General features: G+C 34.9%; 1 pseudogene; it reads right to left on the reverse strand.

The window, feature by feature from the left end:
- On the reverse strand, positions 1-26,406 carry LOC144370974 (SHC SH2 domain-binding protein 1-like; annotated as a pseudogene).
- Positions 26,407-27,344: the final 938 nt, after the last annotated feature.

Below are 27,344 nucleotides of genomic sequence, written 5' to 3' on the forward strand. Positions count from 1 at the left end.
TCAGAAAAGAAAAGTGCCCAAACTCCCTTTTCCATTCCACTTAAACTGGTTCTGCACAATTGCAACAAACATCTCCTGTGACATTAAGTTGTCATCAGCTTGTGTGATCCCCAGTTCACTCAACCTTTTCTTCTTCATGTGGCCTTTCTGTGTAGAGACAGCAACTAGTTCATTTACAATTTCACAATTACCCTCAACTTGCTCAAAAAGGTCAGTTCTTTCATAAAGCTCCATTCTGCCTGTTGCACACTGAATCAGCTCTTCTAGATCCACTCTTTCAGCTGCATCTGCCTCTTCACTTGTCTGAATTTTTTTTTATTGGTTGTTCAAAACCTTACAAAGCTCTTGACATATCATACTTCGAACAATAGTTTCAAGTGAGTTATGAACTCCCATTTTTACCCCAAATACAGATTGCAGAATCACATAGGTTACACATTCACATTTTTACATAATGCCATACTAGTGACTGATGTATTCTGCTACCTTTCCTATCCTCTACTATCCCCCTCCCCCCATCTTCTCTTTCTATCCCATCTACTGTAATTCATTTCTCTCCTTATTTTTTCTTCCAATTCCCCTCACAACCTCTTTTATGTAGTTTTTTTATAACAATGAGGGTCTCTTTCCATTTTCATGCAATTCCCCTTTTCTCTCTCTTTCCCTCCCATCTCGTGCCTCTGTTTAATGTCAATCTTTTCTTCCTGCTCTTCCTCCCTACTCTATTCTTAGTTGCTCTCATTATATCAAAGAAGACATTTGGTATTTGTTTTTTAGGGATTGGCTAGCTTCACTAAGCATAATCTTCTCTAATGCCATCCATTTCCCTGCAAATTTCATGATTTTGTCATTTTTTAGTGCTGCGTAATACTCCATAGTGTATAAATGCCACATTTTTTTAATCCATTCATCCATTGAAGGGCATCTGGGTTGGTTCCACAGTCTAGCTATAGTTCTCGAAACACTGGCCAGAGCAATTAGACAAACGAAAGAAATTAAAGGCATAAAAATTGGAAAGGAAGAACTTAAATTATCACTATTTGCAGATGACATGATTCTATACCTAGAAGACCCAAAAGGGTCTACAAAAAACGACTAGAACTAATAAATGAATTCAGCAAAGTGGCAGGATATAAAATCAACATGCACAAATCAAAGGCATTTCTGTATATCAGCAACAAAACCTCTGAAATGGAAATAAGGAAAACCACTCCATTCACAATATCCTCAAAAAAAATAAAATACTTGGGAATCAACCTAACAAAAGAGGTGAAAGATTTATACAATAAAAACTACAGATTCCTAAAAAGAGAAATAGAAGAAGATCTTAGAAGATGGAAAGATATACCCTGTTCATGGATAGGCAGAACTAACATCATCAAAAAGGCGATATTACCAAAAGTTCTCTATAGGTTTAATACAATGCCAATCAAAATTCCAATGGCATTGCTTGTATAAATAGATAAAGCAATCATGAAATTCATATGGAAAAATAAAAGACCCAGAATAGCAAAAGCAATTCTAAGCAGGAAGTGTGAATCAGGTGGTATAGCAATACCAGATTTCAAACTATACTACAGAGCAAAAGTAACAAAAACAGCATGGTACTGGTACCAAAACAGGCGGGTGGACCAATGGTACAGAATAGAGGATACAGAGACTAATCCACAAAGTTACAACTATCTTATATTCGATAAAGGGGCTAAAAGCATGCAATGGAGGAAGGATAGCATTTTCAACAAATGGTGTTGGGAAAACTGGAAATCCATATGCAACAAAATGAAACTGAATCCCCTCCTCTCACCATGCACAAAAATTAGCTCAAAATGGATCAAGGACCTTGATATCAAATCAGAGACTCTGCGTATGATAGAAGAAAAAGTTGGCTACGATCTACATATTGTGGGATCAGTCTCCAAATTCCTTAACAGGACACCCATAGCACAAGAGTTAATAGCAAGAATCAACAAATGGGACTTACTTAAACTAAAAAGTTTTTTCACAGCAAGAGAAACAATAAGAGAAGTAAATCGGGATCCTACATCATGGGAACAAATTTTTACCCCTCAAACTTCAGATAGAGCCTTAATATCCAGAGTTTACAAAGAACTCAAAAAATTAGACAATAAGACAACAAATAACCCAATCAACAAATGGGCCAAGGACCTGAACAGACACCTCTCAGAGGAGGACATACAATCAATCAACAAATACATGAAAAAATGCTCACCATCTCTAGCAGTCAGAGAAATGCAAATTAAAACTACCCTAAGATACCATCTCACTCCAGTAAGATTGGCAGCCATTATGAAGTCAAACAATAACAAGTGCTGGAGAGGATGTGGGGAAAAGGGTACTCTTATACATTGCTGGTGGGACTGCAAATTGGTTCGGCCAATTTGGAAAGCAGTATGGAGATTCCTGGGAAAGCTAGGAATGGAACCACCATTTGACCCAGTTATTGCCCTTCTTGGTCTATTCCTGAAGACCTTAAAAGAGCGTACTACAGGGATACTGCCACATCGATGTTCACAGCAGCATAATTCACAATAGCTAGACTGTGGAACCAACTTGTCTGAATTTTAAGTGCTTTATTTTCTGGAGAAACAAACAAATTATAACAAAGTTCAATAAACAGTCTAACCAAACTAAAATATATATCTACACAGTCTGTTAGAGCTTTCAAGTTTTTTTTCTGCCAAGGACTCCTGATATATTTGTATTTTACAAATTCTTTGCCATAAGATTCTCAACTGGCAATTGTCTTACTCTTCATCAATTTTAAATTCTTTATTTACCTTCTTCATCCTAGAATCTCATTCACTCGACAAACATATCCTGGGTATTTACTGTCTGCTATGCACTGCATTAGGAGCTAGGATGCAAAGATAAATAGATAGTGCTACTTTTCTTAAACTTCTAATCTAGCAGCTAATTCTAGATAGGTCCCACAATCCCTAACCCCTGGTGTTACGACCATTATTCTTTTTTTTTCTCCTTTACTTTTTTTGGTTGTAGATAGACACCTTTATTTTATTTATTTATTTAAAAAATTTTTTTTGTAGTTGTAGATGGACACAATGCCTTTATTTTATGTTTATGTTTTTGTATGTGGTACTGAGGATTGAACTCAGTGCCTCACACATGCTAGGCAAGTGCTGTGCCGCTGAGCTACAGTCCCAGACCCTTATTTATTTTTATACAGTGCTGAGGATCAAACCCAGAGCCTCGTACATGCTAGGCAAATGCTCTACCACTGAGCTTCACCCCCAACCCCACACTCATTATTCTTAAATGGCAACAGAACTTTGCATTGTAATTTTTCAATGTACTAATTAATTTTATCCAGCTAGTTGAGGAAGAGGAAGTCAGGGAGATTTGCCTTCAGGGAGGTTCTCTGTAGCTAAGAAGGATTGAGACAATGAGACAAGAAGCTGAACATAATCCCCAACCAACAGCCAGAAAAAAAAAAAAAAACAGAGACCTCAGTCCTTCAACCTAAAGGAATGGATTCAGCCAGTGAAACGACATGAATAAGCTTATAAGTAGATTCTTTCACCAGAGCTTTCAGATAAAATTCTGCTCACCTGACACCTTATTTTCACACTGTGAGACCTGTGTGGAGATAAAAACTTCTAGAGATATAAATAGAGCATATTCTGAAGAATAACAAGGACTACTATTTAAACTGCTTTAAACTTCCCTCATCCACATAAATGTCTAATCCCTATCTGTAACTGAGATTTAATAGTGACCTGCATGATGGCTTAAAATTCATGAATCTCCTCTGAGCTAGCTCATTTTGCTGCCAAGAAAGGCAGGTGACAATGAAACACTTAACTTCTACCAATGAAAAATAGAAGCAAGCTTTAGTATATCCCTAAGTAAATGCAGCCTTCAACCTGGCACACTTACTTCTCTGCCTCCTCCCTTAACAAATGCTAATAGGAGCCACCACTGCTAGCATATAGCTATCCTTATTCTATACACTTACAGAAAACCAAGCATGAAAACAAGGGGAGTGTGGGGGTCACAGAAACCACCACATCAAGTTTTGAATGAACAGATGAACTTGTTGACATTCAAAGTCTCTCTCACCCTGAGATTCTATAATGCTAACACTTTACCAAGCTTCTCTATGTTCATGCCTAAGCATGTTCTAGGAATATTTTTAAAGAGGGGAGGAAGACTCAGTCCTAATCAGTTTAATGCTGAAATAAAGCAAACCATATATGGTCTTTATTTAAGAAGTTACTAAATATAGCCTACCTTCAATTCCATCGTGGGCATTGTCCTGCAGTTCAGAGAAAATTGTAGGCTTCACCAAAACAACACCATAACCTTCATTATTATGTATGACATTATTTACCATGGATATTTTGGGAATGTCGTAATGATCATCTAAAAAGTCCTGTGACATTGAAAACAAATGTCTTAAGAAACTGTCATATTCAACATTGCCTGTTTTGAAAATCTTTTTTCATACTATTCTAAAAATAAAGTAGAAAATCTATGCTTATTAATACACTGCACCAGAGTGACATAGCGTTCCTGTCACTTCTGCATATCTAAAGACAGCAAAGCTCTTTCACAAGAAATCACCAACTACTTGTATTATTTAAATTTCTATGCTGTAAATACTTTCAAAACTAGAAAGCAATAGAATCCAACATAGAAATTTAATAAAACATAATTTCTTAGGTGAAACCATTCTAATCTTTAGAAAGAATGTATTTCAGCTAATGCTCACCTTAATGAGGATCCCCTCCTTGCAATGATGGATCCCATTGTCACTCAGGATACACTTACTCCCAGGATATATTTCAATACCAGTGCCCTGTAAGTTACAATTGGGGGTAATGACAATCAGTTTTAAAAAGATTTATTACAATGACTTTTTAGCCTTTAACACAGAAAAAAAATGTAACATAAAAAGATAAAGTGTTTTACAGATGACTTTAAGTATTTTTTTTTCTTTTTTTTTTAACCAGGGATTGAACTCAAGAGCACTTGATCACTGAGCCACATCCCTAGCCCTATTTTGTATTTTATTTAGAGACAGGGTCTCACTGAGTTACTTAGCACCTCACTTTTGCTGAGGCTGGATTTGAACTTGTGATCCTCCTGTCTCAGCCTCTGGAGGCACTTGTGCACCACTGTGCTTGGCTTTAGGTATTTTTAATCAACATTTCTATTTGCTCCATTTCCAACAAATTGTTGATTATTTAACACACACACACACACACACACACACACACACACACATACACACACAGTGGTTAAGAGTGTCAAAACTTGATTTTTATTCCACTCTCATTCTAAACAAATGTTTTCTGATTCTGCCAAAAAAATAGTCATTTAACAATTTTGTTGAAAGATGCACTTAAAATGATCATTCTCAAACATACTCAATTAGTTGAAGAACAGCATGAGTCTAGTAAAATACTGAAATTTTAAGACAGAAATAAGATTCTATTTTTAAAAACAACACAGTTTAAAATAACCCTACCATAATGATTTTAAAATCACTTCTATGAGTCAAGCAATGGCCTCTACTACTACACTCATGTTAAAATTAGCAGTTAATAAAAATGTTACTTATTCATAGTAACCAGAAAGACCCACCATGATCCAATTTTCTCACATTGTCCCATGATACCACATGGTATCAACAAAAAAGTAACAGTAACTATTTATTGCTAATATTATATTACATACTTTAGAAAACAAAAATCTATATAATTAAGAAAGCATTTCATGGGTGGGGGGCCGGGGTTGTGGCTCAGTGGTAGAGTGCTTGACTAATATGCATGAGGCACTGGGTTTGATCCTCAGCAACACATTATAAATGAATGAATGAATGAATGAATGAATAAAAATGTGTCCATCTGTAACTAGAAACATATTTTAAAAAAGAAAGAAAAAGAAACCATTTCAGAATATGTTAATTCATGATATCATTGATTAAAAAGTTATAATCATTTATGACACATCTACTGCATGGGTGTTGTGTTGTTTTTTCTAGAGTAGTAGTATTCCATGAGAGTACATTTGTTATTACTTCCTCCTTTACATATGGCTGAACCCTACGTACACACTAACCCTAACTGTTCTATAAAATGTCTTTTTTAATTGCTAATTAAGCTAAAGGATTTTCAGTTTGGGGTTATGTGCAAAAAGATTTAGGATTATACTGAAAAAATATATATACATCCATAGGTCAATTAATAATCGGGATATGTTCTGAGAAATTTGTTGTTGGGTGATTTTGTCATTGTGTAATCTTAGCGTGTACCTACACAACCCTAGATAGTAGAGCCTACTACACACCAAGGCTATATGGTATTTATAGTTGTATATGTCATACTGATATGCCATTATAAGACATGTGAATATTCAAAAAAATAGTTAAAATAACCTATAATGTAAAATTTTAAAAGGACAATTTAAACCAGCAATCGCCTAGAAAATGAAGTGAACAGCTATTTGCGAGTTAAAAATAGTTGCCCCATTCCCACTAAATGTGATGAAGTACATGTTCCTATTCCTTCTGTTAGGTATAATAAAAAATGTAGGCAATATATACAAAACAAGTAGAAAAAGACTGAAAAGTGGGATGGGGTTGTGGCTCAGTGGTTGAGCACTTGGCTCACATGTATGAGGCACTGGATTCAATCCTCAGCACCACATAAATAAATAAATAAATAAATAAATAAATAAATAAATAAATAGACAAATAAATAAATAAATAAAAGATGTTGTGTCCATCTACAACTAAAATATAATATTTTTTTAAAAAAGTGGAGAGAAGAAGGCAGAACTGCTTGAGACTTCAAAACACAAAGAATGACACCAACACAATGGTCAGTTCCCTGGATTTTCCTTCTGCCTCATAATCCCCACACTGAAGAAGCTGGTGATCCAGACACATGAACAGACACAGAAAAGAAAAAAAAAAAAAGGATTGCTCTGAATAGTCAAAAGACCAGACAACCTAAAGATAGAAAACTTACAATAACAGCTCTATTCCAGCCAAATACCACAGAGGATAAAACAACAACAGCAGCCCCCATTCCCACTAAACACTGGCAAAGTTCAAGAGCCTAGAATTCTTCTGCTTAAACCAGGCTGTAACCAGGTAACTTTTTCATCCCCAGTAGTTGGAACCAAGACCTTTGGCCTAGCAGTGTCAGTAGAGACTACATGGGAAGTCCAGACTTTTACCTCCACCTGACATTGACAAGAGCCTTGCAACCATCCCCACTGGGGTGGTATCAGAGCAGGCCTAATGGAGAATCTGGACTTTCATCATTGCTCAGTGGTAATAAGACAAGCCCCAAGTACAACAGTGTCATTGGAAACCAGGAGGGAAGCTGGATCTCTCACTTCCACCCAGCAATACAAGTATCCCACCCAACCTAAGAATCAATCCTGCTCCATCCTCTTTATAGCACTCAGAGAAGCCCGATTAAAACAGAAGATCCAGACTCTCATAACAATACAAAAATGTCCAGGTTTCAACTGAAAATCATTTAAAACACCAAGAACCAGGAAGATGCCAAACTAAGTAAGACAATCAACTGATGTCAAAACTATAAAAATGTCTAAGATGTTAGAATTAGTTGACAATAATATCAAAAGAACCATGATTAAAAAAATACTGCAATTAGCAATTGTGAACATACTTAACAAAAATGAAAGTCTCAGCAAAGAAATAGAAGATAACTTCAGAACCAGTAGTATTTTTGAAGATTTTTGGTACAGATAATCACATCACTTGTAAACGGGGATTTATACCCTTTGCCACCTTTTTCTTGCCTTATTGAACTGGCTAAAACTTCTAACACTATGTTGAATAATTGTGGTGAGAGCAGATATCCTTACCTTGTTCTTGATTTAGGAGAAATATATTCAGTATTTCATCATTAAATATAAACAGCTTTTTATAGATATGCTCTGTCAAGTTGAAGAAGCTCACAACAGATAAAAATGAGAGAAAATCTACATCATCTACTTCTTCAATAGGTGAATAAACAAACTGAAACAACCACATGTTGGGCTATTTATTGTTAGACCAGGACACAAGAAAAGACCACTGACTCCAATTAAAATCAAATTAAAGCAAGCTTATTATTTTGACTGGTTGGACTGCCTTTTCCTCCCAAAACAGTGGGAACAAAACAGCAGCCCCACCTTTCCTACAGCCCAGCTTTATAGCCCAGAAAGTTACACAAAAGGGGTGGTTACAGATAACAGAACTCTGACAAGCATCACACTAATGGTAGTTTACAATTTTTGCTGACCCCAACATCAGAATTTATGAAGACCATTAGAGCCTCAGAGAGGGTCGTTGTCTGGCCAGGGAAGGCCAATATTTATGAGGTGTCACTAAAGTTTCAGAGAGGGCTGCTATCTGGTCAGAGAGCCAGGCATGGGTGAGTTCAAGGCACGGGCAGGCATTCCAAGCAGGTTCAGAGTTTGCAGTAATTTATAGTAAAGCCGAAATTAGCTTTTCATGGCTTTGTGGCAAGATGGCTCCCAATTTAATAAAAGATCAGGTTGGATTTATCATTCCCTCCTTTTCTTATGTGTGCCTTTCAAATCTTTGATAGGGTAGGGGAAGAGCACTGAGGGAATTTTAATCCCTCAGGTAACAGTCTCCAAATTTTTAGAACTCACCCAAAACCGGTCTCCCTGATTTTACCTGACTTAATTAATTACTTATATTGATAATCTATTTATTTTTGGCTCCATTGTTGTAAGAAGACAGGCGTCACTCATTTTGGCTTCTTCTGAGCTGAGAGAGGGTGACGTGAGGGGGCACGGCGTGAGGGACATGAGTTGCCTTTTAGAAGTCAGTTCGGTTTGAAGTCTGGTTGGGGAAGAACAGGTTGTAAAGTCATCTGGGGATTGGTGCTTCTATGAGAGAAACAAAAACCAAGAGTACTGAGTAAATGTTGCAGCAGCTAGAATGTGTCACTGTATAGAAGTTTTCTCACCAGGCTTTAACATTTCCAGTTATCAGGCCTGTAAATTTAACATTTAACTTTTAGTGTTACAGATGTCCTTCCCCATAAGATACAGTTTAATAATTTAATGTCATCTGACGTTGTAAAATTTTCTTACTAGTATGAGCTCTGTGTCTAATGGAGAAACCTTTAATTCTGTTACTCAGGGCTGGATAATCATACTAGCAAACACGAAGCCTACCTGTGTAGGTTAGGAATATCTGTAGGCCTTAAACTAAAAACTTCTGTCTCTGGCAGCTCCTCTTGATAGTCTATTTTTATAGTTATCAGGCATTTCTGTCTGAGAATCCTTCTTTGTAGCCTCCAGTCTTACTTATTTTGGGAGGCTAACATAAAGTGTATACCTTAAATAATAATAATAATTATTATTATTATCATCATTATTATTATTTAAAATGCCCAGGAATGGCTGTATTTTGGTTTTAACTGTCTTTGCTAAGTGTTTAAGATGAAGCAGTCAAACTGACTTTTGTTTCTATCTATTGTTAACAGTCAGCTGAGCTTTTATGGGAGTCATTCCTGGGGAAACTTCTCAGTTCTGTTAGTGCCATTTGCGCTAGGATGGGTCTAGGTCTTGCTTGACCATGTGGCTTCCCTCGGAAGCACCAGGGATGTCTCCCTTCTCTGATGACTATCCTCTTTATAGCAAATGCACTGATTGGCTTTCTGTTCTCCAGTGGTCTCATTAGTCTCTCTGATCGGGAGGTTATGTGGCCCAGAGTTGCAAAGCTCTTTAGAGAAGTCCCCTGTTCCCTGGATTCAGACTGACTCAGAGGGCAAGAGCCAAATATTGTTTTTTCTGGCCCTTTTAATTTAACTTTAATTTTAAAACTTAATCTTAAACATCCAGCAAATAAATTTTAACAGCCTTATATTAAGAGTACTGGGCTTTAATGTCTATAACTTTATAATTATTCATCTTTTATTAATTGGGATCTGTATTATCCTATCTGTCTTGTAGGTGATGGCTTATTATCTCAAACTAACCCATGTTGTGTTCTTAAAGCAACACTTCTGTAAAACACTAACAGGGAATCTTTAGATCACTTATAAGGAAATTACAAAATAAAAGTAACAAGAGTAAAAACACTTAGTTCGTGTAACAGCTACCCTGAATTTTTGGCTGAGTTATACATTATATCCCCTGTTTGAGATCCTAGTTATCTTGACAGAAAAAAACAACAACAAAAAAACAAACTTTTGAACATAACTTTAAATGAACTAAAATCTGGCCTACTGCTTTCATAGTCATTCTACATGTAATAAGATGGGACACAGAGCCTCATCTCAGGTAAGGCAGGGCTCTTTATAAATCTTAAGTGTTTTAGTTCTAAAGCTGATCTTTGTATTTTTAAATATCATTTTACAAAGTTTACATAAATTGTTTTAGGTCACATGAACATTAGCTAACACCATATGATATCACATTTAAAACATGAATTAAAGAAAGGCTGAAAGTTTTTAACCTTTACATAGATTAGGCTCTCATTAACTTAAAAATACATTTAAATTGTTCCCCAATGTAAGAATTACAAAACTTTACATATCTTATTGATAACAGGTAAATAAATCCCCAATATATTTTTACCATACAACTTTCGAACACCAGCTTGATATAATTCTCTTTCAAAGTTTCTACCTTACAGACTTGTATACCTGAAAGATATGAGCACATTAATAGCATCACAATTACATTGATGTTTCTACATTAACCAAGTTTAGCTTTTAAAGAAATGGCAGTACAGTGCTCTAAAATAACAGTTCTTATTTAACTAGTTGTTTAATTTTTATGGTTGCTTGCTCTAGAAAAAGTAAAACTTAATAAACACAATGCTATAGGTAAACTTATGTTTTACGAAGTTTTTGTCTCTTTAACACATGACTGATTTTTACAATCTTATACAGACTTTAGTACAAACTTATACAGACCTTAGTAAATCAATCAGATATCCAACAAAAGTACTCATGAGTAATCCCATATCAAATTTACTTTACTTATTTATCAAAATATTAGACAAATGTATTGAACAGTGTAAACCATTTTTTGTTGAAGAAAAAGTCCTAGAACCAAGGCATATTAGACATGTTATAGACATTAATATTTTATGAGGTTTTTGAATATCTAGAAAAACTTGTAAGCTTAAATTTTAAAGACATTTATTTTTATTTGTTTATCCAATTTAAATTGAACCATTTAAATCACATGAATTAAAGATCTTTGGATCCATTTTTTTAAATTTGTTTTATGAGCGCTCCTTATATATGTTAATTTGTATATCATATTTATGATATAGGACATATGTATATATAGACATACAACACATAACAAAAGTGTGCACACATAACAATAGTAAAGGCCTTAGTAGCTTTTCGCAAGTGAAATCTCCATTGCAATGTTTCAAAAACTCCACAGTTGGTCAAAGATAGGACTGATCAGAAAAACATTAACCTAGGTCTGTAGAGTCAAAATCATGAGCTCAAAAAAATACAGAATCTAAGGAAAAAAAACAAGAGTCCTAGTGAAAATGACTGGCCAGTAATTAGTAAATACCATACAATTTACTTTTTTTTTTCCTTAGGTCTCAGATCAGTCTCCTACTGAGCTTGCAGGCTTCTTTCATTTGCATTTCAACATAAGTCCTGGCTGAGGTCTGGAAGGAGCAGGGAAAAACTGCTATTCTGAGCAGACCCCTCAGGCCTAAGGCATTTTAACTATAAGTCATAATTTTCAGGTTTGAATGTTGAAAATTATGATACAAGTTTAAGATACAATTCACAAAATTTTATATCTTTACAACTTGTTGTTTTGTCAACAGATACCATACTATGATTTACTATCCTTGCCCAAATTAATGCACTGGTACACACAGTAACATTTTCCCAGGCTACCCAATTCAAAATTGGTGAAAAAAAAAGACTGAATGATTGGGAAGTTACTTGCCAACTTGGAAGTAGAGTTCTTTAGTTTTCCATCCTAAGTATTTAAGTTCTCTGGCATGAATTATCTGAAATCATAAACTAAACAATTACCTAAACCCAACTTTTAACTGCAGCATTGTGCAATGCATCAAAAACCCATTCAGATACCAGATTGTTACAATAAAACATCATCTTTTAGACACACATTCAGCCAAGATCATTCCCAAGAAACAATTTATAATATCAACACAGCATGGTGTCTGGCAAGATCTTCCCAGCTGTATGACAACATGGAAGAGAAGAAATGACATCAGCTGCATACAGAAGGGAAACATGTACTACCAAGGAAACAAGAGAGTGGGCATGGGCCAACCCACTCTCAGGGGAAACTGATCAACTCCCGTGAGACCTACATTAATCCATTCGTGAGTGTGGAACCCCTGTGACATAATTACCTCCACTACATCCCATCTCTTAAAGAGTCAACACATCAACACCACCACCAAGCTTTAAGCACAAGAACATTTGGGAGACAAACTATATCCAAACCTTAGCACAATGTCAAAGTAGCAAGTTTAAGTCTAATGCTAAAATGAATACAAAAAACACAAAATACAATTTTGGAATGTTTTAAAATAATTAATCACACAGAAAAGAAAAGAAAATGATAATAAACCAATAAGTTTTCAAGAATAAGCTGAACAAGGAGAAAAAAAAAAGAATAAGCTGAACTATTTTTCACCTTAAGGTAAACTGCTTAACTCATCATGCTATATACACAGTAACTAATCAGCCTTCCATATACTCCAGTGGTATTGAGTTACAGTTTATCTTCCATAGAAAATAGTCTTTCAAAGCCTAGGAAAAAAATGCACCAAATATTCAGATACTTACTTAAGATTCCTTCTACAGCATCATGCTGAACAAATTTTATTTTTGAGATTTTAATATCCGCAGCTGTGCAATCCACAAAAGTATCTCTTTTGCCTCTCTTTTCTATCACAATATCATCTGGTAGACCATATCCTAAGGAAGAAAGCAAGAATACTCAAGAAGGGTGAGGGAAAACATCTGAACACAAAAATGTTAGAACAAATTTCACTAGTCTAAACATTTCTAATGATAATTCGAGACAATCAATGTTAGTTATATTTAAATAAAATCTCTTTCTCTACATACCTTGTGTAGTTTAAGTCAAGGTATCCAATTTTTAATAACAACCTCCAATCTATCCCCATATTAGGAAGACTGTTCTGCCAACCACCTTAGGTCAGTTTACCACTAAATTCACTTACAAAACTGCTATAAAAAAATAAATAATTCTAAGGCATTCAGCTCTTCTAAGTTTTCCCCTAAGATTTTGTGGCTCTAATATAAATTATATGAAATATATCTAGCATTTCTCAAAATTAGAACCTGACAAATTAACTTCAAACAGTTTAAGCTAATACAAAAAAAGGTCTACTTTATTAACCAATTTTTAAAAATCAGGTTTCATAATTCTTTTTCTTTTTTTTCTTTTCTTTTTGAGATAGGGTGTTACTAATGCTGCCTAAGCTAGCCTCAAACTCCTGGGCTCAAGCAATCCTCCTGCCTGCACCTGTCCAGTAGCTGGGAATACAGTGCACACCGTTGTACTCAACAAAACTTAATCCAACTAATAATGCAGGCCAAGCCTCTGGATGCTCTTACAGAAAACTAGAGAATTTTCTTTCATCATAAAACAGAAGCACACAAACAAAGCTGTAAGAAAAAAACTCTCTCTAAGATATAGTTAAGTATCTGGATGTTTGGTGCATTGTTTTTTCTAGGCTTTTCATAAAGAAGAGTCTTTGCTTGAGTAGATGGAAGTAGTAACAGCATTGAACAGCAAAGCTACTTGAAGAGTTTAGACAAGCCTTGAGGGGCACTAAGACTCCAAACACAAGAATGCTACCAGGGTGGACATTGGATAATTGGATTGAGTTGTTTCTGATTCTTTGTGTCTGTACTTTGTATATTTCCTATAACAATCATTGTTTATCTTCAGAAAAATAAAAAAAATATATATAAAAAGAATTCCATGTTGAGGAAAAAAAACTGAGATTATTATACAAATTATGTATTCTTAGCAGTTAAAAACAAAACCATAACCTAATTGAATAGATTTTTTTTAAACAAAAAAGGCCTACTGTAAGAGCTATTCACCCTGCACATATTTATGAAACCTGCACACAGTAGGTACTCAATACACTTGTAACACTTGTTACAAGTGTTATCGGTGAATCACTAGTACTCCACACATTCACACTGCAGATCACATCTGATTCCCCAATTCTTAGAAATGCCCTCGGTTAGTAAATTTATACTCATTTTTATACTCACTCATCAGAATTCTATGGTTATTTATAACACTCTGGCAATTACATTATTATTTCTTCACCAATCTAGAAAGAATTTTTATCCACCAAACAATATAATATCAATGATATTTTCACTATGCCAAAAAATAAAGTGTTTTTATTGCAGTGATTTACCCTGCAGATGTGTTTTTTATACACATATATCTATGATAAATCAAATATTGGAGAGGAGAAAAAACAAAAATTATAAACATAAAAAAAAGGGAACGATGATATAGTAGTGAACAGCAGGAAATTAAACTCCCAGTCTTGCTTCCATTAAGAAGTTTTGACAAGATAAAGAACATAGCTTTAGCCATTTGTGAACAGCTGCTTAAGTCACAAAATGATATATCCTTTTTTTTTTTTTTTTGCATTATAAGCTTTATTACTAACTTGAAGCTGTTCTGGTAAATAGTTGAACAGGTGCATCTAAATTTTACTTTATAGAAATATGCCGAACCAAAATGAACAATTGTGAACTAAACTAAATTTAAGAATCATTCTGAATGAACTTTAAGATTATTACTGTTAAAAAGCTGCTTTTAAAGGGTTGGTTGTGGCTCAGTGGTAGCACGCTTGCCTAGCACGCATGAGGCACTGGGTTCAATTCTTAGCACCATATACAAATAAATAAAGATCTATCAACCAAAAAAAAAGTTGCTTTTATACAACCTTCAAATATTGATGTTCTCAAAAGTATACTTTGGCCAGGATACAAAATGTAGTATTTGTGACATTCAGTAAGCTTTTAAAGAATTAAGATAATTTTTGTACCAATTCAAGTTAAATGCACTTTTCAAAAATATCTCTTATAAAAATAAGCTAACTTTAAAACAAAACAAACAAAAAAATCAGGTACCAAGATATCCACAAAATGTATGGCCTAAGAGCAAGCAACAGATAAGAAAATATTAAACATAGATATATGATTATATTTTGCTGGAAATATTTTTCCACTCCATAAATTAGACTTCTTTTCCACAAACTACATATAATCTAGAAAGTACACTTCTTCCAAATGGTTTTTTTAAAAAAATATTCCTGTAAACATCTTCCCAACATATATACTGTCTCAAAGACCTTTGATTCAAGTTGCTTAAACACTGGCTCAACCCTGAAAGCTTTAAATACCCTTAATGTTTCAAGGCATCTCACTTGAAACCAAATGGGTTGAAATTACATTCTTGGAGCTTCAACACGATCATTGATTTACTGCTTATTTATATGTATGCATGAGAAATTGGTTGTATTATCATCCATACTCACCTTCCAATTCAATGGAATCAGCAATGGAGAATGTGCCATGTACCATGTAATGTGACCAAGACAAACAATAACAGTGTCACCTTCAAAGCAAGCATTTATAGCAGACAATGGATCTCTGTGGAACTAGAAAACAACATATTGTAATACGGTTGAGTATTGCAACTTGAGTATTATTGCAAGTGTCTTCAAGTCTGACCTTTAAAATGGAGGACAAACTGCATTAAGTGTCTCCTGTGAAAATGCACTGAGCCCCAAGCATGCTCTTATTAAAGTGACTATTGTTAAAAAAAGGCAGTGCTCTTACTACTTCTCATTTCATTGAAAACCAGCCCTAGAAATCTTCTATAAGCACTTTGTAGAATTCATAAAAATCTTGTATGAATCAAAAGGTGAAGTCACCTGGAGCAAACAACTCCCCTTTTACCTGAACTTCTATTTCCCCCTCGCAATGCTCTTCACAAAGCTTGTCCCTGAGCAGAGCCTGAAGTAGACCAGTCATCATGGTGGATGAAACCACATGGGTGACCTTCTGGCCATTTGGATAGATGCCCTTTGCTTGAATATTAGAGTTCTTCTGATAACCAAACACATATCTTAAAAAAAACAAATACATCCATTAATTCTCAGTAAGATAGCTAATACAAACTAGTTAAAAAAAAAAGACACACATACCTCAACAAAGGATTCTCAATGAATTTTAGCTTTTGTTTCAACTGTTCAATCTCCGAATACAATTTTAATGCTTCGACCATGGAGATATTTTCCTGCTCAGAATCAGAATTACAATTTGACAAACTGCTTCTCAGATTTAGAAATTTCCTGTAACTCTCCTCACATTGAGACAACAGATATGGTAGTCAACAACAAGTCCTGAAGGAACTCGGTCTTCAAGAATATCATAATACCTGAAAATAAATTGAAATCCATTGCCTTCCAAGTAAATTTTCTTATTAGACAGCTCATTTAGTTCTAAAAGATCCAGCAAGTTATAGTACATATTCAGGTATACGTTAAGTTGCTCTGAATAGCACTCCATTATAAGTGAAAGCAATTGGAAGTATGAAGAACAGCTTCATTAGGGTCACTAACTTTTCTTCTTTCGAGGAGTTTTTTTTTTTTCCTGAGATCCCAGCATTGTATTTTTAAAACATTGTCAGTTCATGCTGCATAATGTGTAATCATTATCCAATAAGAAAGTATCTTCTCCTCATATATTAAGATTCAAGCTGGGCATGGTGGTAAATACCTGTAATCCCAGCAACTTCAAAGGCTGAGGCATAAGGATTGCAAATTCCAGGAGAGCCTCAGCAACTTAACAAGACACTGTCTCAAAATAAAAAAATAAAAAGGGCTGGGGGTGTAGTTCAGTGGCAGAGTACCGCAGGGTTAAACCCCTAGCAACACACATACACACAAAAAGAATCCTAACAATAAGATTTCAAGTTTTATTTGAGACTCAATTTGAGTCTTTTTTTTTTAAAGAGAGAGTGAGAGAGGAGAGAGAATATTTAATATTTATTTCTTAGTTCTCGGCGGACACAACATCTTTGTTGGTACGTGGTGCTGAGGATCGAACCCAGGCCACTCGCATGCCAGACTAGCGCGCTACCACCTGAGCCACATTCCCAGCCCTCAATTTGAGTCTTATTTAAGAAATTTGAGACTGGGGGTAGGAAGGGAAGTATCTAAAATTGTTTTACAACTTTTAAGACTACCAGATTTATAGGATCAAAAATGAGAAATTATTTAAATTATCTAGATCTGCATGCATTTAATGCACAAAAATTATCTCAGGAAGTTATTAGAGATAGCCTTTAAAATTCTGTAAAGACATATCAAGAAGTATTTCTGGGTGCAGTAAAATAATTTGGGAATGTACAAGTTAATGGATATAAAATTAATAAAATAGAAAAAAGGAAATCAATAGTTTTGAAAATAAAATATAAGATTACTGCTATTAAACACAGTTTTTAAGTAACTGTTTTATTTCTTAGTTAAAAACACAGTGACTAGCAATGACTTAGGCCAGCGCTTCTCAACCTTCAACTCACCTGGGGAGCTTTCAAAAATACAGATGCCTAGACCCCCATCCAGACCAATTAAATGGGTCTCTAAAAGTTATTTTGTTTTTGTTTTTGGTTTTGGTTTTGGTATTGTTTCAATGAACCAACATTTTTCAGACCCATAATTCTTTTTTTTTTTTTGGAGTGCAAGTTCTAATTTTATTCTCATTGCAGCATTGCCTATTAAATTACAATTCATGAATACAAGAAAATAACTAACTGGTCTTAGACTACCATCTAGTGGAATGATAAATGAATACCACATTTAAGAAGGTCAGTTTAGGATACAGAGTTAATTTTAAGTTAAATTAAAAACTGAGCCACATTCCCAACCCTTTTTTATCTTTTTATTTTGAGACAGGGTCATGCTAAGTTGCTTAGGGCCTTGCTAGTTGCTGAGGCTGGCTTTGAATTTACAATCCTCCTGCCTCAGCATCCTAAACCACTAGGATTACAAATGTGTTCCACAGCACCAGCTAGAAGTAATTTTTAAAGTTCCCTAGATGTAATATAGCCAAGGTTGAGAAATATTGCTTTAGATGATGATTTCATTCATTTTGTTTTTGTTTTTGTTTTACTTAGTTATGCTCTGAATAAAACTAAGGAACAGAACCATAATTCTAAATAAATTTACACCAAATTATGGTGAACACTCAAATAGTATTTAAAAAACATAAAAAGTAATTCTTTCCCCATTTTTCAAGTAAATAAATTAGGCAATTCTTGGGGGAAAAAAAGCGAGGATTTCCTCTGCTTTGGTTAATCCATAATTATTTAAAGATTTAAATTCACTTTGCAAAGAAGAAATTAGGGAGCAAACAACTGACTGATCAGGTCCATTAAACTGTGAAGATTAAGGCTCAAATTTTAAAATGAGTCTCTTAGTATTTCTAACACCCATGGTAATCAGTTTATTTCTTCTCCTCATATTGATACTTCATGGTCTGGATGCAATGAACCAACATTTGTATCTCAGACTCCTAAATTCTGGAATTCTGTTTTGAATTAGAAAGGAAAGATATTTACCGCACAGTATAAAATCGAGACAGTATGATTTGATTCCTTTTAAATCTTGTCTACTGACGCTCTACTCCTATCTTAGCTAATGAACCATTTCAGATCTGCCTACATTTGATAAAATTCCAGTTTCTCCATCAAGCACTGTAGTTTCTTCTTCATAACCCAAACCATTTCTGCCTTATGCTTTTCCATCTGCTGGTGATACACAGAGTATGTATGTAAATCACTTCTTGTTAGCAATGCAAAGCTGTCAAATCAGAATACAATTTTTCTCCAAGTAAAGATCAAATTTGCCAGATATACATGATAGTCACCTACCATTACATTTCACTTCAATCAAAACCGATTATTACAGTTTAAGAGCAAATATCACAAACCAAGAAAATATTCAAGTGTATTGAAAATCTGTCATTAGAGTACATTGTGGGAAAACAGAATAGACACAATGAAAAAACTGGAAAGACTGAATAGAAAACATAGTCAATTTTTGAAGAGCTGAAATCAGACATACATAATTCTAAATAAGTAAGAATCATTAGCCAGAGTTTCACATTTTTTAAATTTTTATTTATTATTTACTATTGAAACCAAGAGAAACTTACTAAATCATATTGGATTCCACAAAAATGTGAAGGCTTACTGCCTTATCTTATAGAGTCAAATCATCTTTCACACAAGAAAAAAATCATCTCCCATAATTCTTTTTTTGGAGTGCAAGTTCTAATTTTATTCTCATTGCAGCACTGCCTATTAAATTACAATTCATGAATACAAGAAAATCACTGGTCTTAGACTACCATCTAGTGGAATGATAAATGAATACCATATTTAAGGTCAGTATAGAACAACAGTTTAGGATATAGTTAATTTTTATATTTTTTTATGGAAAGGTTTTTCCCCACCAAAATATGATAAATTACAAAAATGTACTTTGGTACTTTGGAAATTTTCATTCTACCAATATTAATGATTTAATATTTTTAACTATTTGTCAAATAAAGCAAGATCTTGCTTGACAAAATATTAGAGTAAAACCATATACTTTAAAAGTAGTCTTTAAAAATTTAAATCAAAGGAGTCTTCAGTAATTCAAATAATTTCACTGTTTTTCTAACAATTGTCTTTGACTTTAATAAAAGGCTTTTAAAACACTAGCTCAATTGAATTTTATGTATATTCATGAATAGTTATAATTTAAATGTCTTGAATTCTCTACTTTTAAACTTGGTTCATAAATTTAAAATGTAAGTGTCTACACTTCACACAAGCTTCATTTAATAACTTGTACTATTTGTACACTGATCTGTTTTTGTCTATGGCATCTGGGGCATGTGATATGTGTATCACATGGGTAGATTTTTTTTTAAAAAAATCTATTTTGCAACACATATGAGGACAGTAATAAATACAATCTCAATCGAGGTTCAACACATCTGACAAAATAATCATACTCATCCTCCTCTTCTTCATCCCAACTCCTCCAAACGTTTTGGTAGAAAAATCTGAAAAAGAGCTTAGTATCATTTAAATTCAATCACTTGCTCAGTATATTGGAGTTCTGGAGTAATGAGAACTAAAGAGAAAATCAAAATCCTACCATTTACAGCTATTTACAACTATTTTCACAACATTCTCTAATATATGTGAACATTGTGTTATTTGCTATAATTGACAGTCATGAGTCATATAAAATATAGACCTTCAGATCAGCTGGAAAAGTTTTTCCACAACATTGTTTCTGTTAGAACTTTCTTTTTATCAGGGCTATTTATTGATTATCAGTAACTAGGCAGATGATAATGCCCGTGTTGAGATAAAAAAGAAGGGGAGAAAAACAGGTTTGGGGTTAAAAATAAAGAGTTCTGTTTTTAAAATGTTCCAGTTAAGATGCCTATTGATCTGCAAATGGATGATGTCCAGTATGCAGATGAATACAGAACCCCAGAGCTCTAGGGAAAGGTCAAGTGTAGATATAAATCTGGTAGGGGCAACATATTGATGGTATTAAAGCAATAGATGTTATCATCTAGGGACATAATATAAAGCAATAGTTCTTAACCCTGGCTACACATTAGAGTCCCCAGGGATGTTTTAAAAATGTATTCCCTGTTCTAGACTAATAAATCATATCCTCTCAGTATGGTGAGAAAAATCAGCATTTATATTTTTTTAAAGCTGCCAAAATAATTTTAACTTTTTTTAAAAAAAGTTCAAACACATACATCAGAGAACACAGTATCATGAGTACCTTGTATTCATCACCCTGCTTCAACAATTATCAACTCATTATCATCTCTACCTCACCCACTTATCTCTGCTCCTCCCCCATCACCCTAATACTGTATATTTTGAAGCAAAAATCTCACCAATATCATTCATAAATTTTTAGTATTGTCTATAAAATAAATCTTTATACCAAAAAGAAAGTTTTCATTCCTTATATTATTAATTATACAGTTAGTGTTTAAATTTTCCCAATTGTCTCTTGCTCTTGTTTTAGAGGGTTTTATTGGGATCAAACAAGGGTCAGCTGTTGCATTTAATCAATATAGCTCTTAAATTATTTTATAGATTACTCCTTCCTCTTTTTTTACTATGGAATTTACTTAATAGTTTCCCACACTCTGAATTTTGTTAATTACATCCCAATAGGGTCACTTAACACAGTCTTTTGTTTCCTTTATTTCTAGTAAAATGATAGTAACATCTAGTAGCTTGATAGGCTTTAGGTAAGATTTCTGGCAAGAATACCCCAAGGGAGGTATAATATATCTCTATCAGGAAGCACATAATTCCTGGCCATTCTTTTTCATGATGTTAAAACTGATAGATGAATTCAGGCATTGTCAGCCTGATTTCACTCACTACAAAGTTCCTTATCAGTTTTTCATCTAGCAGCCATTGATGATCACTCCCTATAACCTTTATGTAATTAGTGGTTATAAAATACTGATATTCTATCATTCCTTCTTCATATATTACTTGGAATATTTCTATAAAGAAAATAATCCAGATGATTCTAATGTGCTTCCAAAGTTAATCAAGAATAAAAGAGTAAATGACTATTATGCAGAGTAAATGACTATTATGCTTTGAATATCCCTCTCCAAAACTCATGTTGAAATTGAAATGTGAATGTAACAGTATTAAGAAGTCATGAGAAGGCTGGGGACATAGCTCAGTTAGTAGAGTGCCTGCAATGTGTGCACAAGGCCCTGGGTTCAATCCCCAGCACCACAAAAAAAAAGTCATGAGAGCCTTATCATGCTCTTTAACCATCTCCAAAACCATGTGACAAAAGAGACCATGGTTTATAGATTTACCCAATCAGTGATATTAGTGTAACAGAAACAGAGTAAGACAATGACATAGGACTGATCCCTGGGAAACTCCAACATTCTAGTTTGAGCACAAGAGGAAAGCTGGCCAGGATGACTGAGAAGCAAGTCTGTGAGATTGCATCTGAACAGCAGTGTCCCAGAAGCTGAAGTAGAGTGTGTTAAGAAAATGAAAATGACCAGATGCCCAGAATGCAGCCAACCAAGATGAGATCAGAGAAGTACAACTGGATATGAGAACAAAGAAGTCTTTAACAACCTTGAGCAAAATTTCAGTGGTGAAGTGGGACTGGGAGCATTACTAGAATGCCAGGAAGTACATGAGACTATATATACTCTTTCAAGTTCTGCTATGAAAAGGAAGGAATGCAGAAAATGAAGCCAGGTCTGAATTCTTGTAGATTAGGTGGTCGGTCTCTTCACCCTCTGGAGAATTTTTTGTTGTTGTTGTTTAGTTGGTTTGGGTTTTTTTTTTTAAACTGAACTTCAAGATGCATTTTGCCCTCAGAATGAAGTCCTAATCTTGGTGATATTACAAGGATTAATATTCTAACTCTAAAGCACATCTCCTGCCTCAGAGTCCTTGCATGTAAACTCCTAACTTCAAAAGTTCTTTCAAACTTCCATGTAAGATGCTGGTCAAAAGCCTTCCAACTTCTCCACCTGGTAAACTTAGATTTACATTTCATAACTCAGCTCAAATATCCTCCTTACCAACATGCTACCAGGCACTTACTTATCATTCACATCAGCACCTCTTCCAGTGTTTATTCTTTCAATCTAGAAACTTGGGAGTTAGTCTTGACTGTCTCCATATCCAGTACTACCTTTCTCAATCCTCACATCTTTCCCACCATGTCCCAACCTCTCCACTTTTTCATCAGGCTCTATCTGTCCTCTCAGTATCCCCACTTTCTTTATCTTGCTTCTTAATTGACCTCCCTACTTCATCTCCCTCCATTCATCATCTACACAGAAGCTAGAATGAAACTTTTTTTTGAGCAGGGGGGAGGCCAGGGTTTGAACTCAGAAGCACTCAAACACTGAGCCACATCCCCAACCCTTTTTTGTATTTTATTTAGAGACAGGGTCTCATTGAGTTGCTTAGGGCCTCACTATTGTTGAGTCTGACTTTGAACTCTCAATCCTCCTGCCTCAGTCTCCCGAGCTGCTGGGATTAGAGGCATGCATCACCATGATCATATTCTCTCAAGAATAAAAACTCTTCAATGGCTTCCCACTCCTCATAAAGACAAAAAATGATTAATTGGCTAACAAATCCCTATACATTTGACCCATTCCAGCCTCTCCAGCCTGGTTTCCTGGTTCTCTCCCAGCACTGTGTTCTGACCTTACTGACCTTTCAGTTCCCTAAACTTACTCAGTTCCTGCACCTGTTTCCTGCACCTGCGCCTCCTTCAGCTAGCCCTTCAAACCCAACCTCAAATGTCATTTCCTCAGGAAATAACAATAGAACCTAACCTAGTCTTTGGAAACTCTGTAATTCTTCATGGCACTCAATGCCATTTCCAATCATGGATATATATTAGGGTGGTTATGTCATCAAGGCTCGTCGCACATGTTTAACTAATAACTTCCTGATGATGGTGCTTGGGTCAGCTTTGTGTACCAGTCACACTGAGGACCCAGCACTCAAATATTATTGAATCATTAACAAATGAAAATCCTCTTAATTTGACCTTCTCTGATCAGAATCTGAGCTCTCCAAATGAAGAGTAAATTTAGCTAGGCTCTGCTTCAAACAATATAACCAATCTAGGTAATTTTTTTTCTACTAATTTCTAACATAATAAAAGAGATTAGTTCCTAGACTCCTAATTTCCTAAATCCATCAGTTATAGCTTTACCTTCAATTGCATCAATTGACAGGTTTTCTTTTTAACAAGAGAAAAGCACAAAGAAGTTATTTTGGCTTTGAACAGAAACCAGTTCTTCAGATTTATATTGCTTGGCCTAATACTGAACGCCTAGAGTTAAATGTTCTTCCACACAATTAGAAATTCTCAATGAGATGTCAGAAACAAAGTCTGAGACATTCTGCTTCTTTGTATTCAACTTAAGTTAATCAGGTTAACTCACTAATGGTATAGAAACTGGAAAGTGTTGGGTCTCTAAACATTAGTAACTCCATTTTGGTTCTGGGACTCTACTTTGACCCAAAATTGAAACTGCCAAGAAAAAGAAACTTCAGATACCCTGTTCCCGTAACATCACCCCTGTCAAGGGGTGTCAAGATCCCTAAACACAAAAAACTGTTGTTACCAAACCACCTGCACCCAAGTTCAGTTATAGCTTGGTCTTATTGCTTGTCCAAAAGATATTTAAGTTTCCGTTCAAGTATACTGGCTGCTGCGCCATGCAGAAGGGCAGCCTGGCAGATATTTTTTATCAATAAACCTTTGCTTGAACTCAGAACTATGTCTCTCTTAGTTGAATACTCTACAAAGAAGCAGAATGTCTCACACATTGCTTCTGACATCTCATGGATATTTGTGCCAGATACCCTAACAGAAAGTACTTATTCAACTACAAAAACATCACACAACATTATTACAATTATGATCATTACATTATCTAGTCTTCCACTTCCTAGAGGAAAATACATCCATTTTGAATTAAAAGTAAGCTTTCTTTATATAAGAAGATAAAAAAAGCGGGCTGTATCAAGAGCTATTTGATAAAAGACTTATCTGAAGTATTTTAAAAGCATACCAGTCAATCCAGGTATCATGGGCTTGCTTTCTCACTTAAGGGACAAAGAAGAGAACACTTGTGCAAGTGGAAATAAACCATGCCAAAAAGAACACATGAACACATCCTCTAAAGATTTAGGAAGCAGCCTGAGAAAATACCTTCTTACCAGCACATCCTTTAAAAAAAAAAAAAGTGTAGTCTTATCAACACATAGATCATACTATACCACTTTCTTTACTTCCTTTTTTTTTCTTTCTATCCTCTTATTTTCAAATACACCAGCCAAAAGCCTTAGCATCCACAACTTTAAAGGCAGTTTCTAAATATATACAAACCAAATAGAGAATCTCCTATCTTATGTTAACATTTGGGGAAATTCAGTGAAGGCTAAACAGGTATTCCTTATACCAGTCTTTTCCAGTTTTCTATAAGTTTAAAATGATAATAAAATGAACATTTAAAGCATTTAAAAATTTTTTTTAATTTAATAAAGATTCTCCTAGGGGCTAGAAGTGTGTCTCAGTGGTAGAGCACCCACATACCAGACACAAGGCCCTAGATTTAACCTCCAGCACTGAAAAAAAAAAGAATTCGAGATTCTCCTAATCTTTGAATATTTTAAAATATTACAGTGACAGCCAGGCATGGCGGTGCACACATGTAATTCCAGCAACTTAGAAGGTTGAGGCAGGAGGATCAGAAGTTAAAGGCAAGCCTCAGCAACCTTGTGATACCCTGTCTCAAAATGAAAAATAAAAAGGCCTGAGATATAGCTTAGTGGTAACGCATCCTTGGATTCAATCCCCAGGACCAAAAAATACACACACACATTGCAGTGACAAAGTTTACATTTTGAGTTTTTAAATCTGAATCTAACAGAGACAAGAACATCACTTCATCCAAAGTTTTGGGCCACAAGGTTATTTTTACCAACTTCTCTTCCTACTTGACATGCTCAATTGCAAGGGCTGTCTGGTCAAATACTCCAGAACCATCAAACACCACCCACAACTTTTGCAGGGGCAACCGACATTCCTTCAGCTCCAGGAGCTCTTTCACACAATCCAAGGTAAAAGTGTTCACTTCAGAGTCACAGACATAGGGTTCAGCAAGCTTCACGACTCCTTCAAGGCTGCAAAGTCCACATCTGTAACCTAAAATTTAAAATGTCACTTAACACATGTAAATCAAAATTAAGATACACATACAAAACACTACTGATAGCCTAATTTTTTAAAAAGCTTGAAATGAGGAAGGGGAGTCTTCTTTTGTAATATAAAGGGAAAACAAGACAGGTCTGGCTTTTACCTTAATGGTGTTTATATTGTAATCAGGAAGAAAAATAAACAAGATGGTGATAAGTATGTGACAGAGAATAATAAGCAGGTATGATGACCTGGTTTTTCTGGGATGATCAGGCTAAGTCACCTCTAAGCTAAGAAGAATAAAAAGGAAGCAGCAATATAAGAGCAAGGAAAGTGCAAAAGTCCTGGGGTAGAGACAAGCTTCACATCTGGAGGAGAAGAAAGGCAGTGCTTCTTGCTGGAACCAAAGGGAGTAGACAGGGAGTGAGTAGAGGCAGCAAGAGATGAGAAAGGCAAAGTGACCAGGACACAAAGGACATCAGAAGGAACTTGGATTTTACCTGTTCTCCAGCACAGTGAGAAGACATTAAGTAAACACTAAGCCCTTGGTAAGTGCAATACATTAGGGGTTTTAAATAGAGAAATGGCACACTAGTCTTTTAAGACAATGCCTTTGACTGCTTTTAGAAAATTGATTGGAGGGGAAGAGTAGCATTACCATAAATAAATTAACAAATCTGAACTTCAAGTAAGGATATCAGCATAATCCAAAATTTAAAAATTTGAACAGAACGGCTACAACCCACTGCTTCATACATAATCACAGCAGTATGGGATGTCATTTTCTAAAGGAGCTACAGTCACACTGAATTCATACTCCCTGGTTTAACATTTTGGTTTAACAGGGCTTTTTGTGGTCCAGTTAACAAACACTGAGAAAAACTCACAGCTAATATTAGAATGCAAGTTTAATGTGAAGGGCCCAGTCAGTTGAAAAATAAGATTGTTTTATTTTCAGCAGTAGGACACACTAGCAAGAGATTAACCATTAACCACATTCCTACAAATTTGTTAGACAAAAAAAAAATGGATGAGTTTTAAAATGCCTGTTTGGTTTAAGCTACTTAATGGGCTAAACTACGAAGGTAAAAAAAATTAATTAAAACTCTTTTGACTTCATAATTAGGCCTCCTTATTTTTAAAATGATCTCAAATACCTCTTCCACTTCCTAGGTTTATAATCCATTTCCCCTTGTCAAAAGACACTGAAATTTAAACCACCTTAATTTCCTGGTAGCTCCTCCTCAGTAGCTTTTAAAATTTAAATTTTAGGATTAAAGACAGAACACTGTCTTTAATCCTAACCCTAACACTAACACTAAACCTAACTTTAATCGTAACGATTCCCTAAAACTAACTCTAACCATAACCTCACCCTAACAATAACCCTTAACCTAACCGTAATCCTAAACCTAAACCTAAACCTAATACAATCTATTAAGCTAACACTAAAACTAATTCTAAC

Source organism: Ictidomys tridecemlineatus, chromosome 15 (assembly GCF_052094955.1).
Source record: "Ictidomys tridecemlineatus isolate mIctTri1 chromosome 15, mIctTri1.hap1, whole genome shotgun sequence".
In the NCBI taxonomy this organism is placed as follows: domain Eukaryota; kingdom Metazoa; phylum Chordata; class Mammalia; order Rodentia; family Sciuridae; genus Ictidomys; species Ictidomys tridecemlineatus.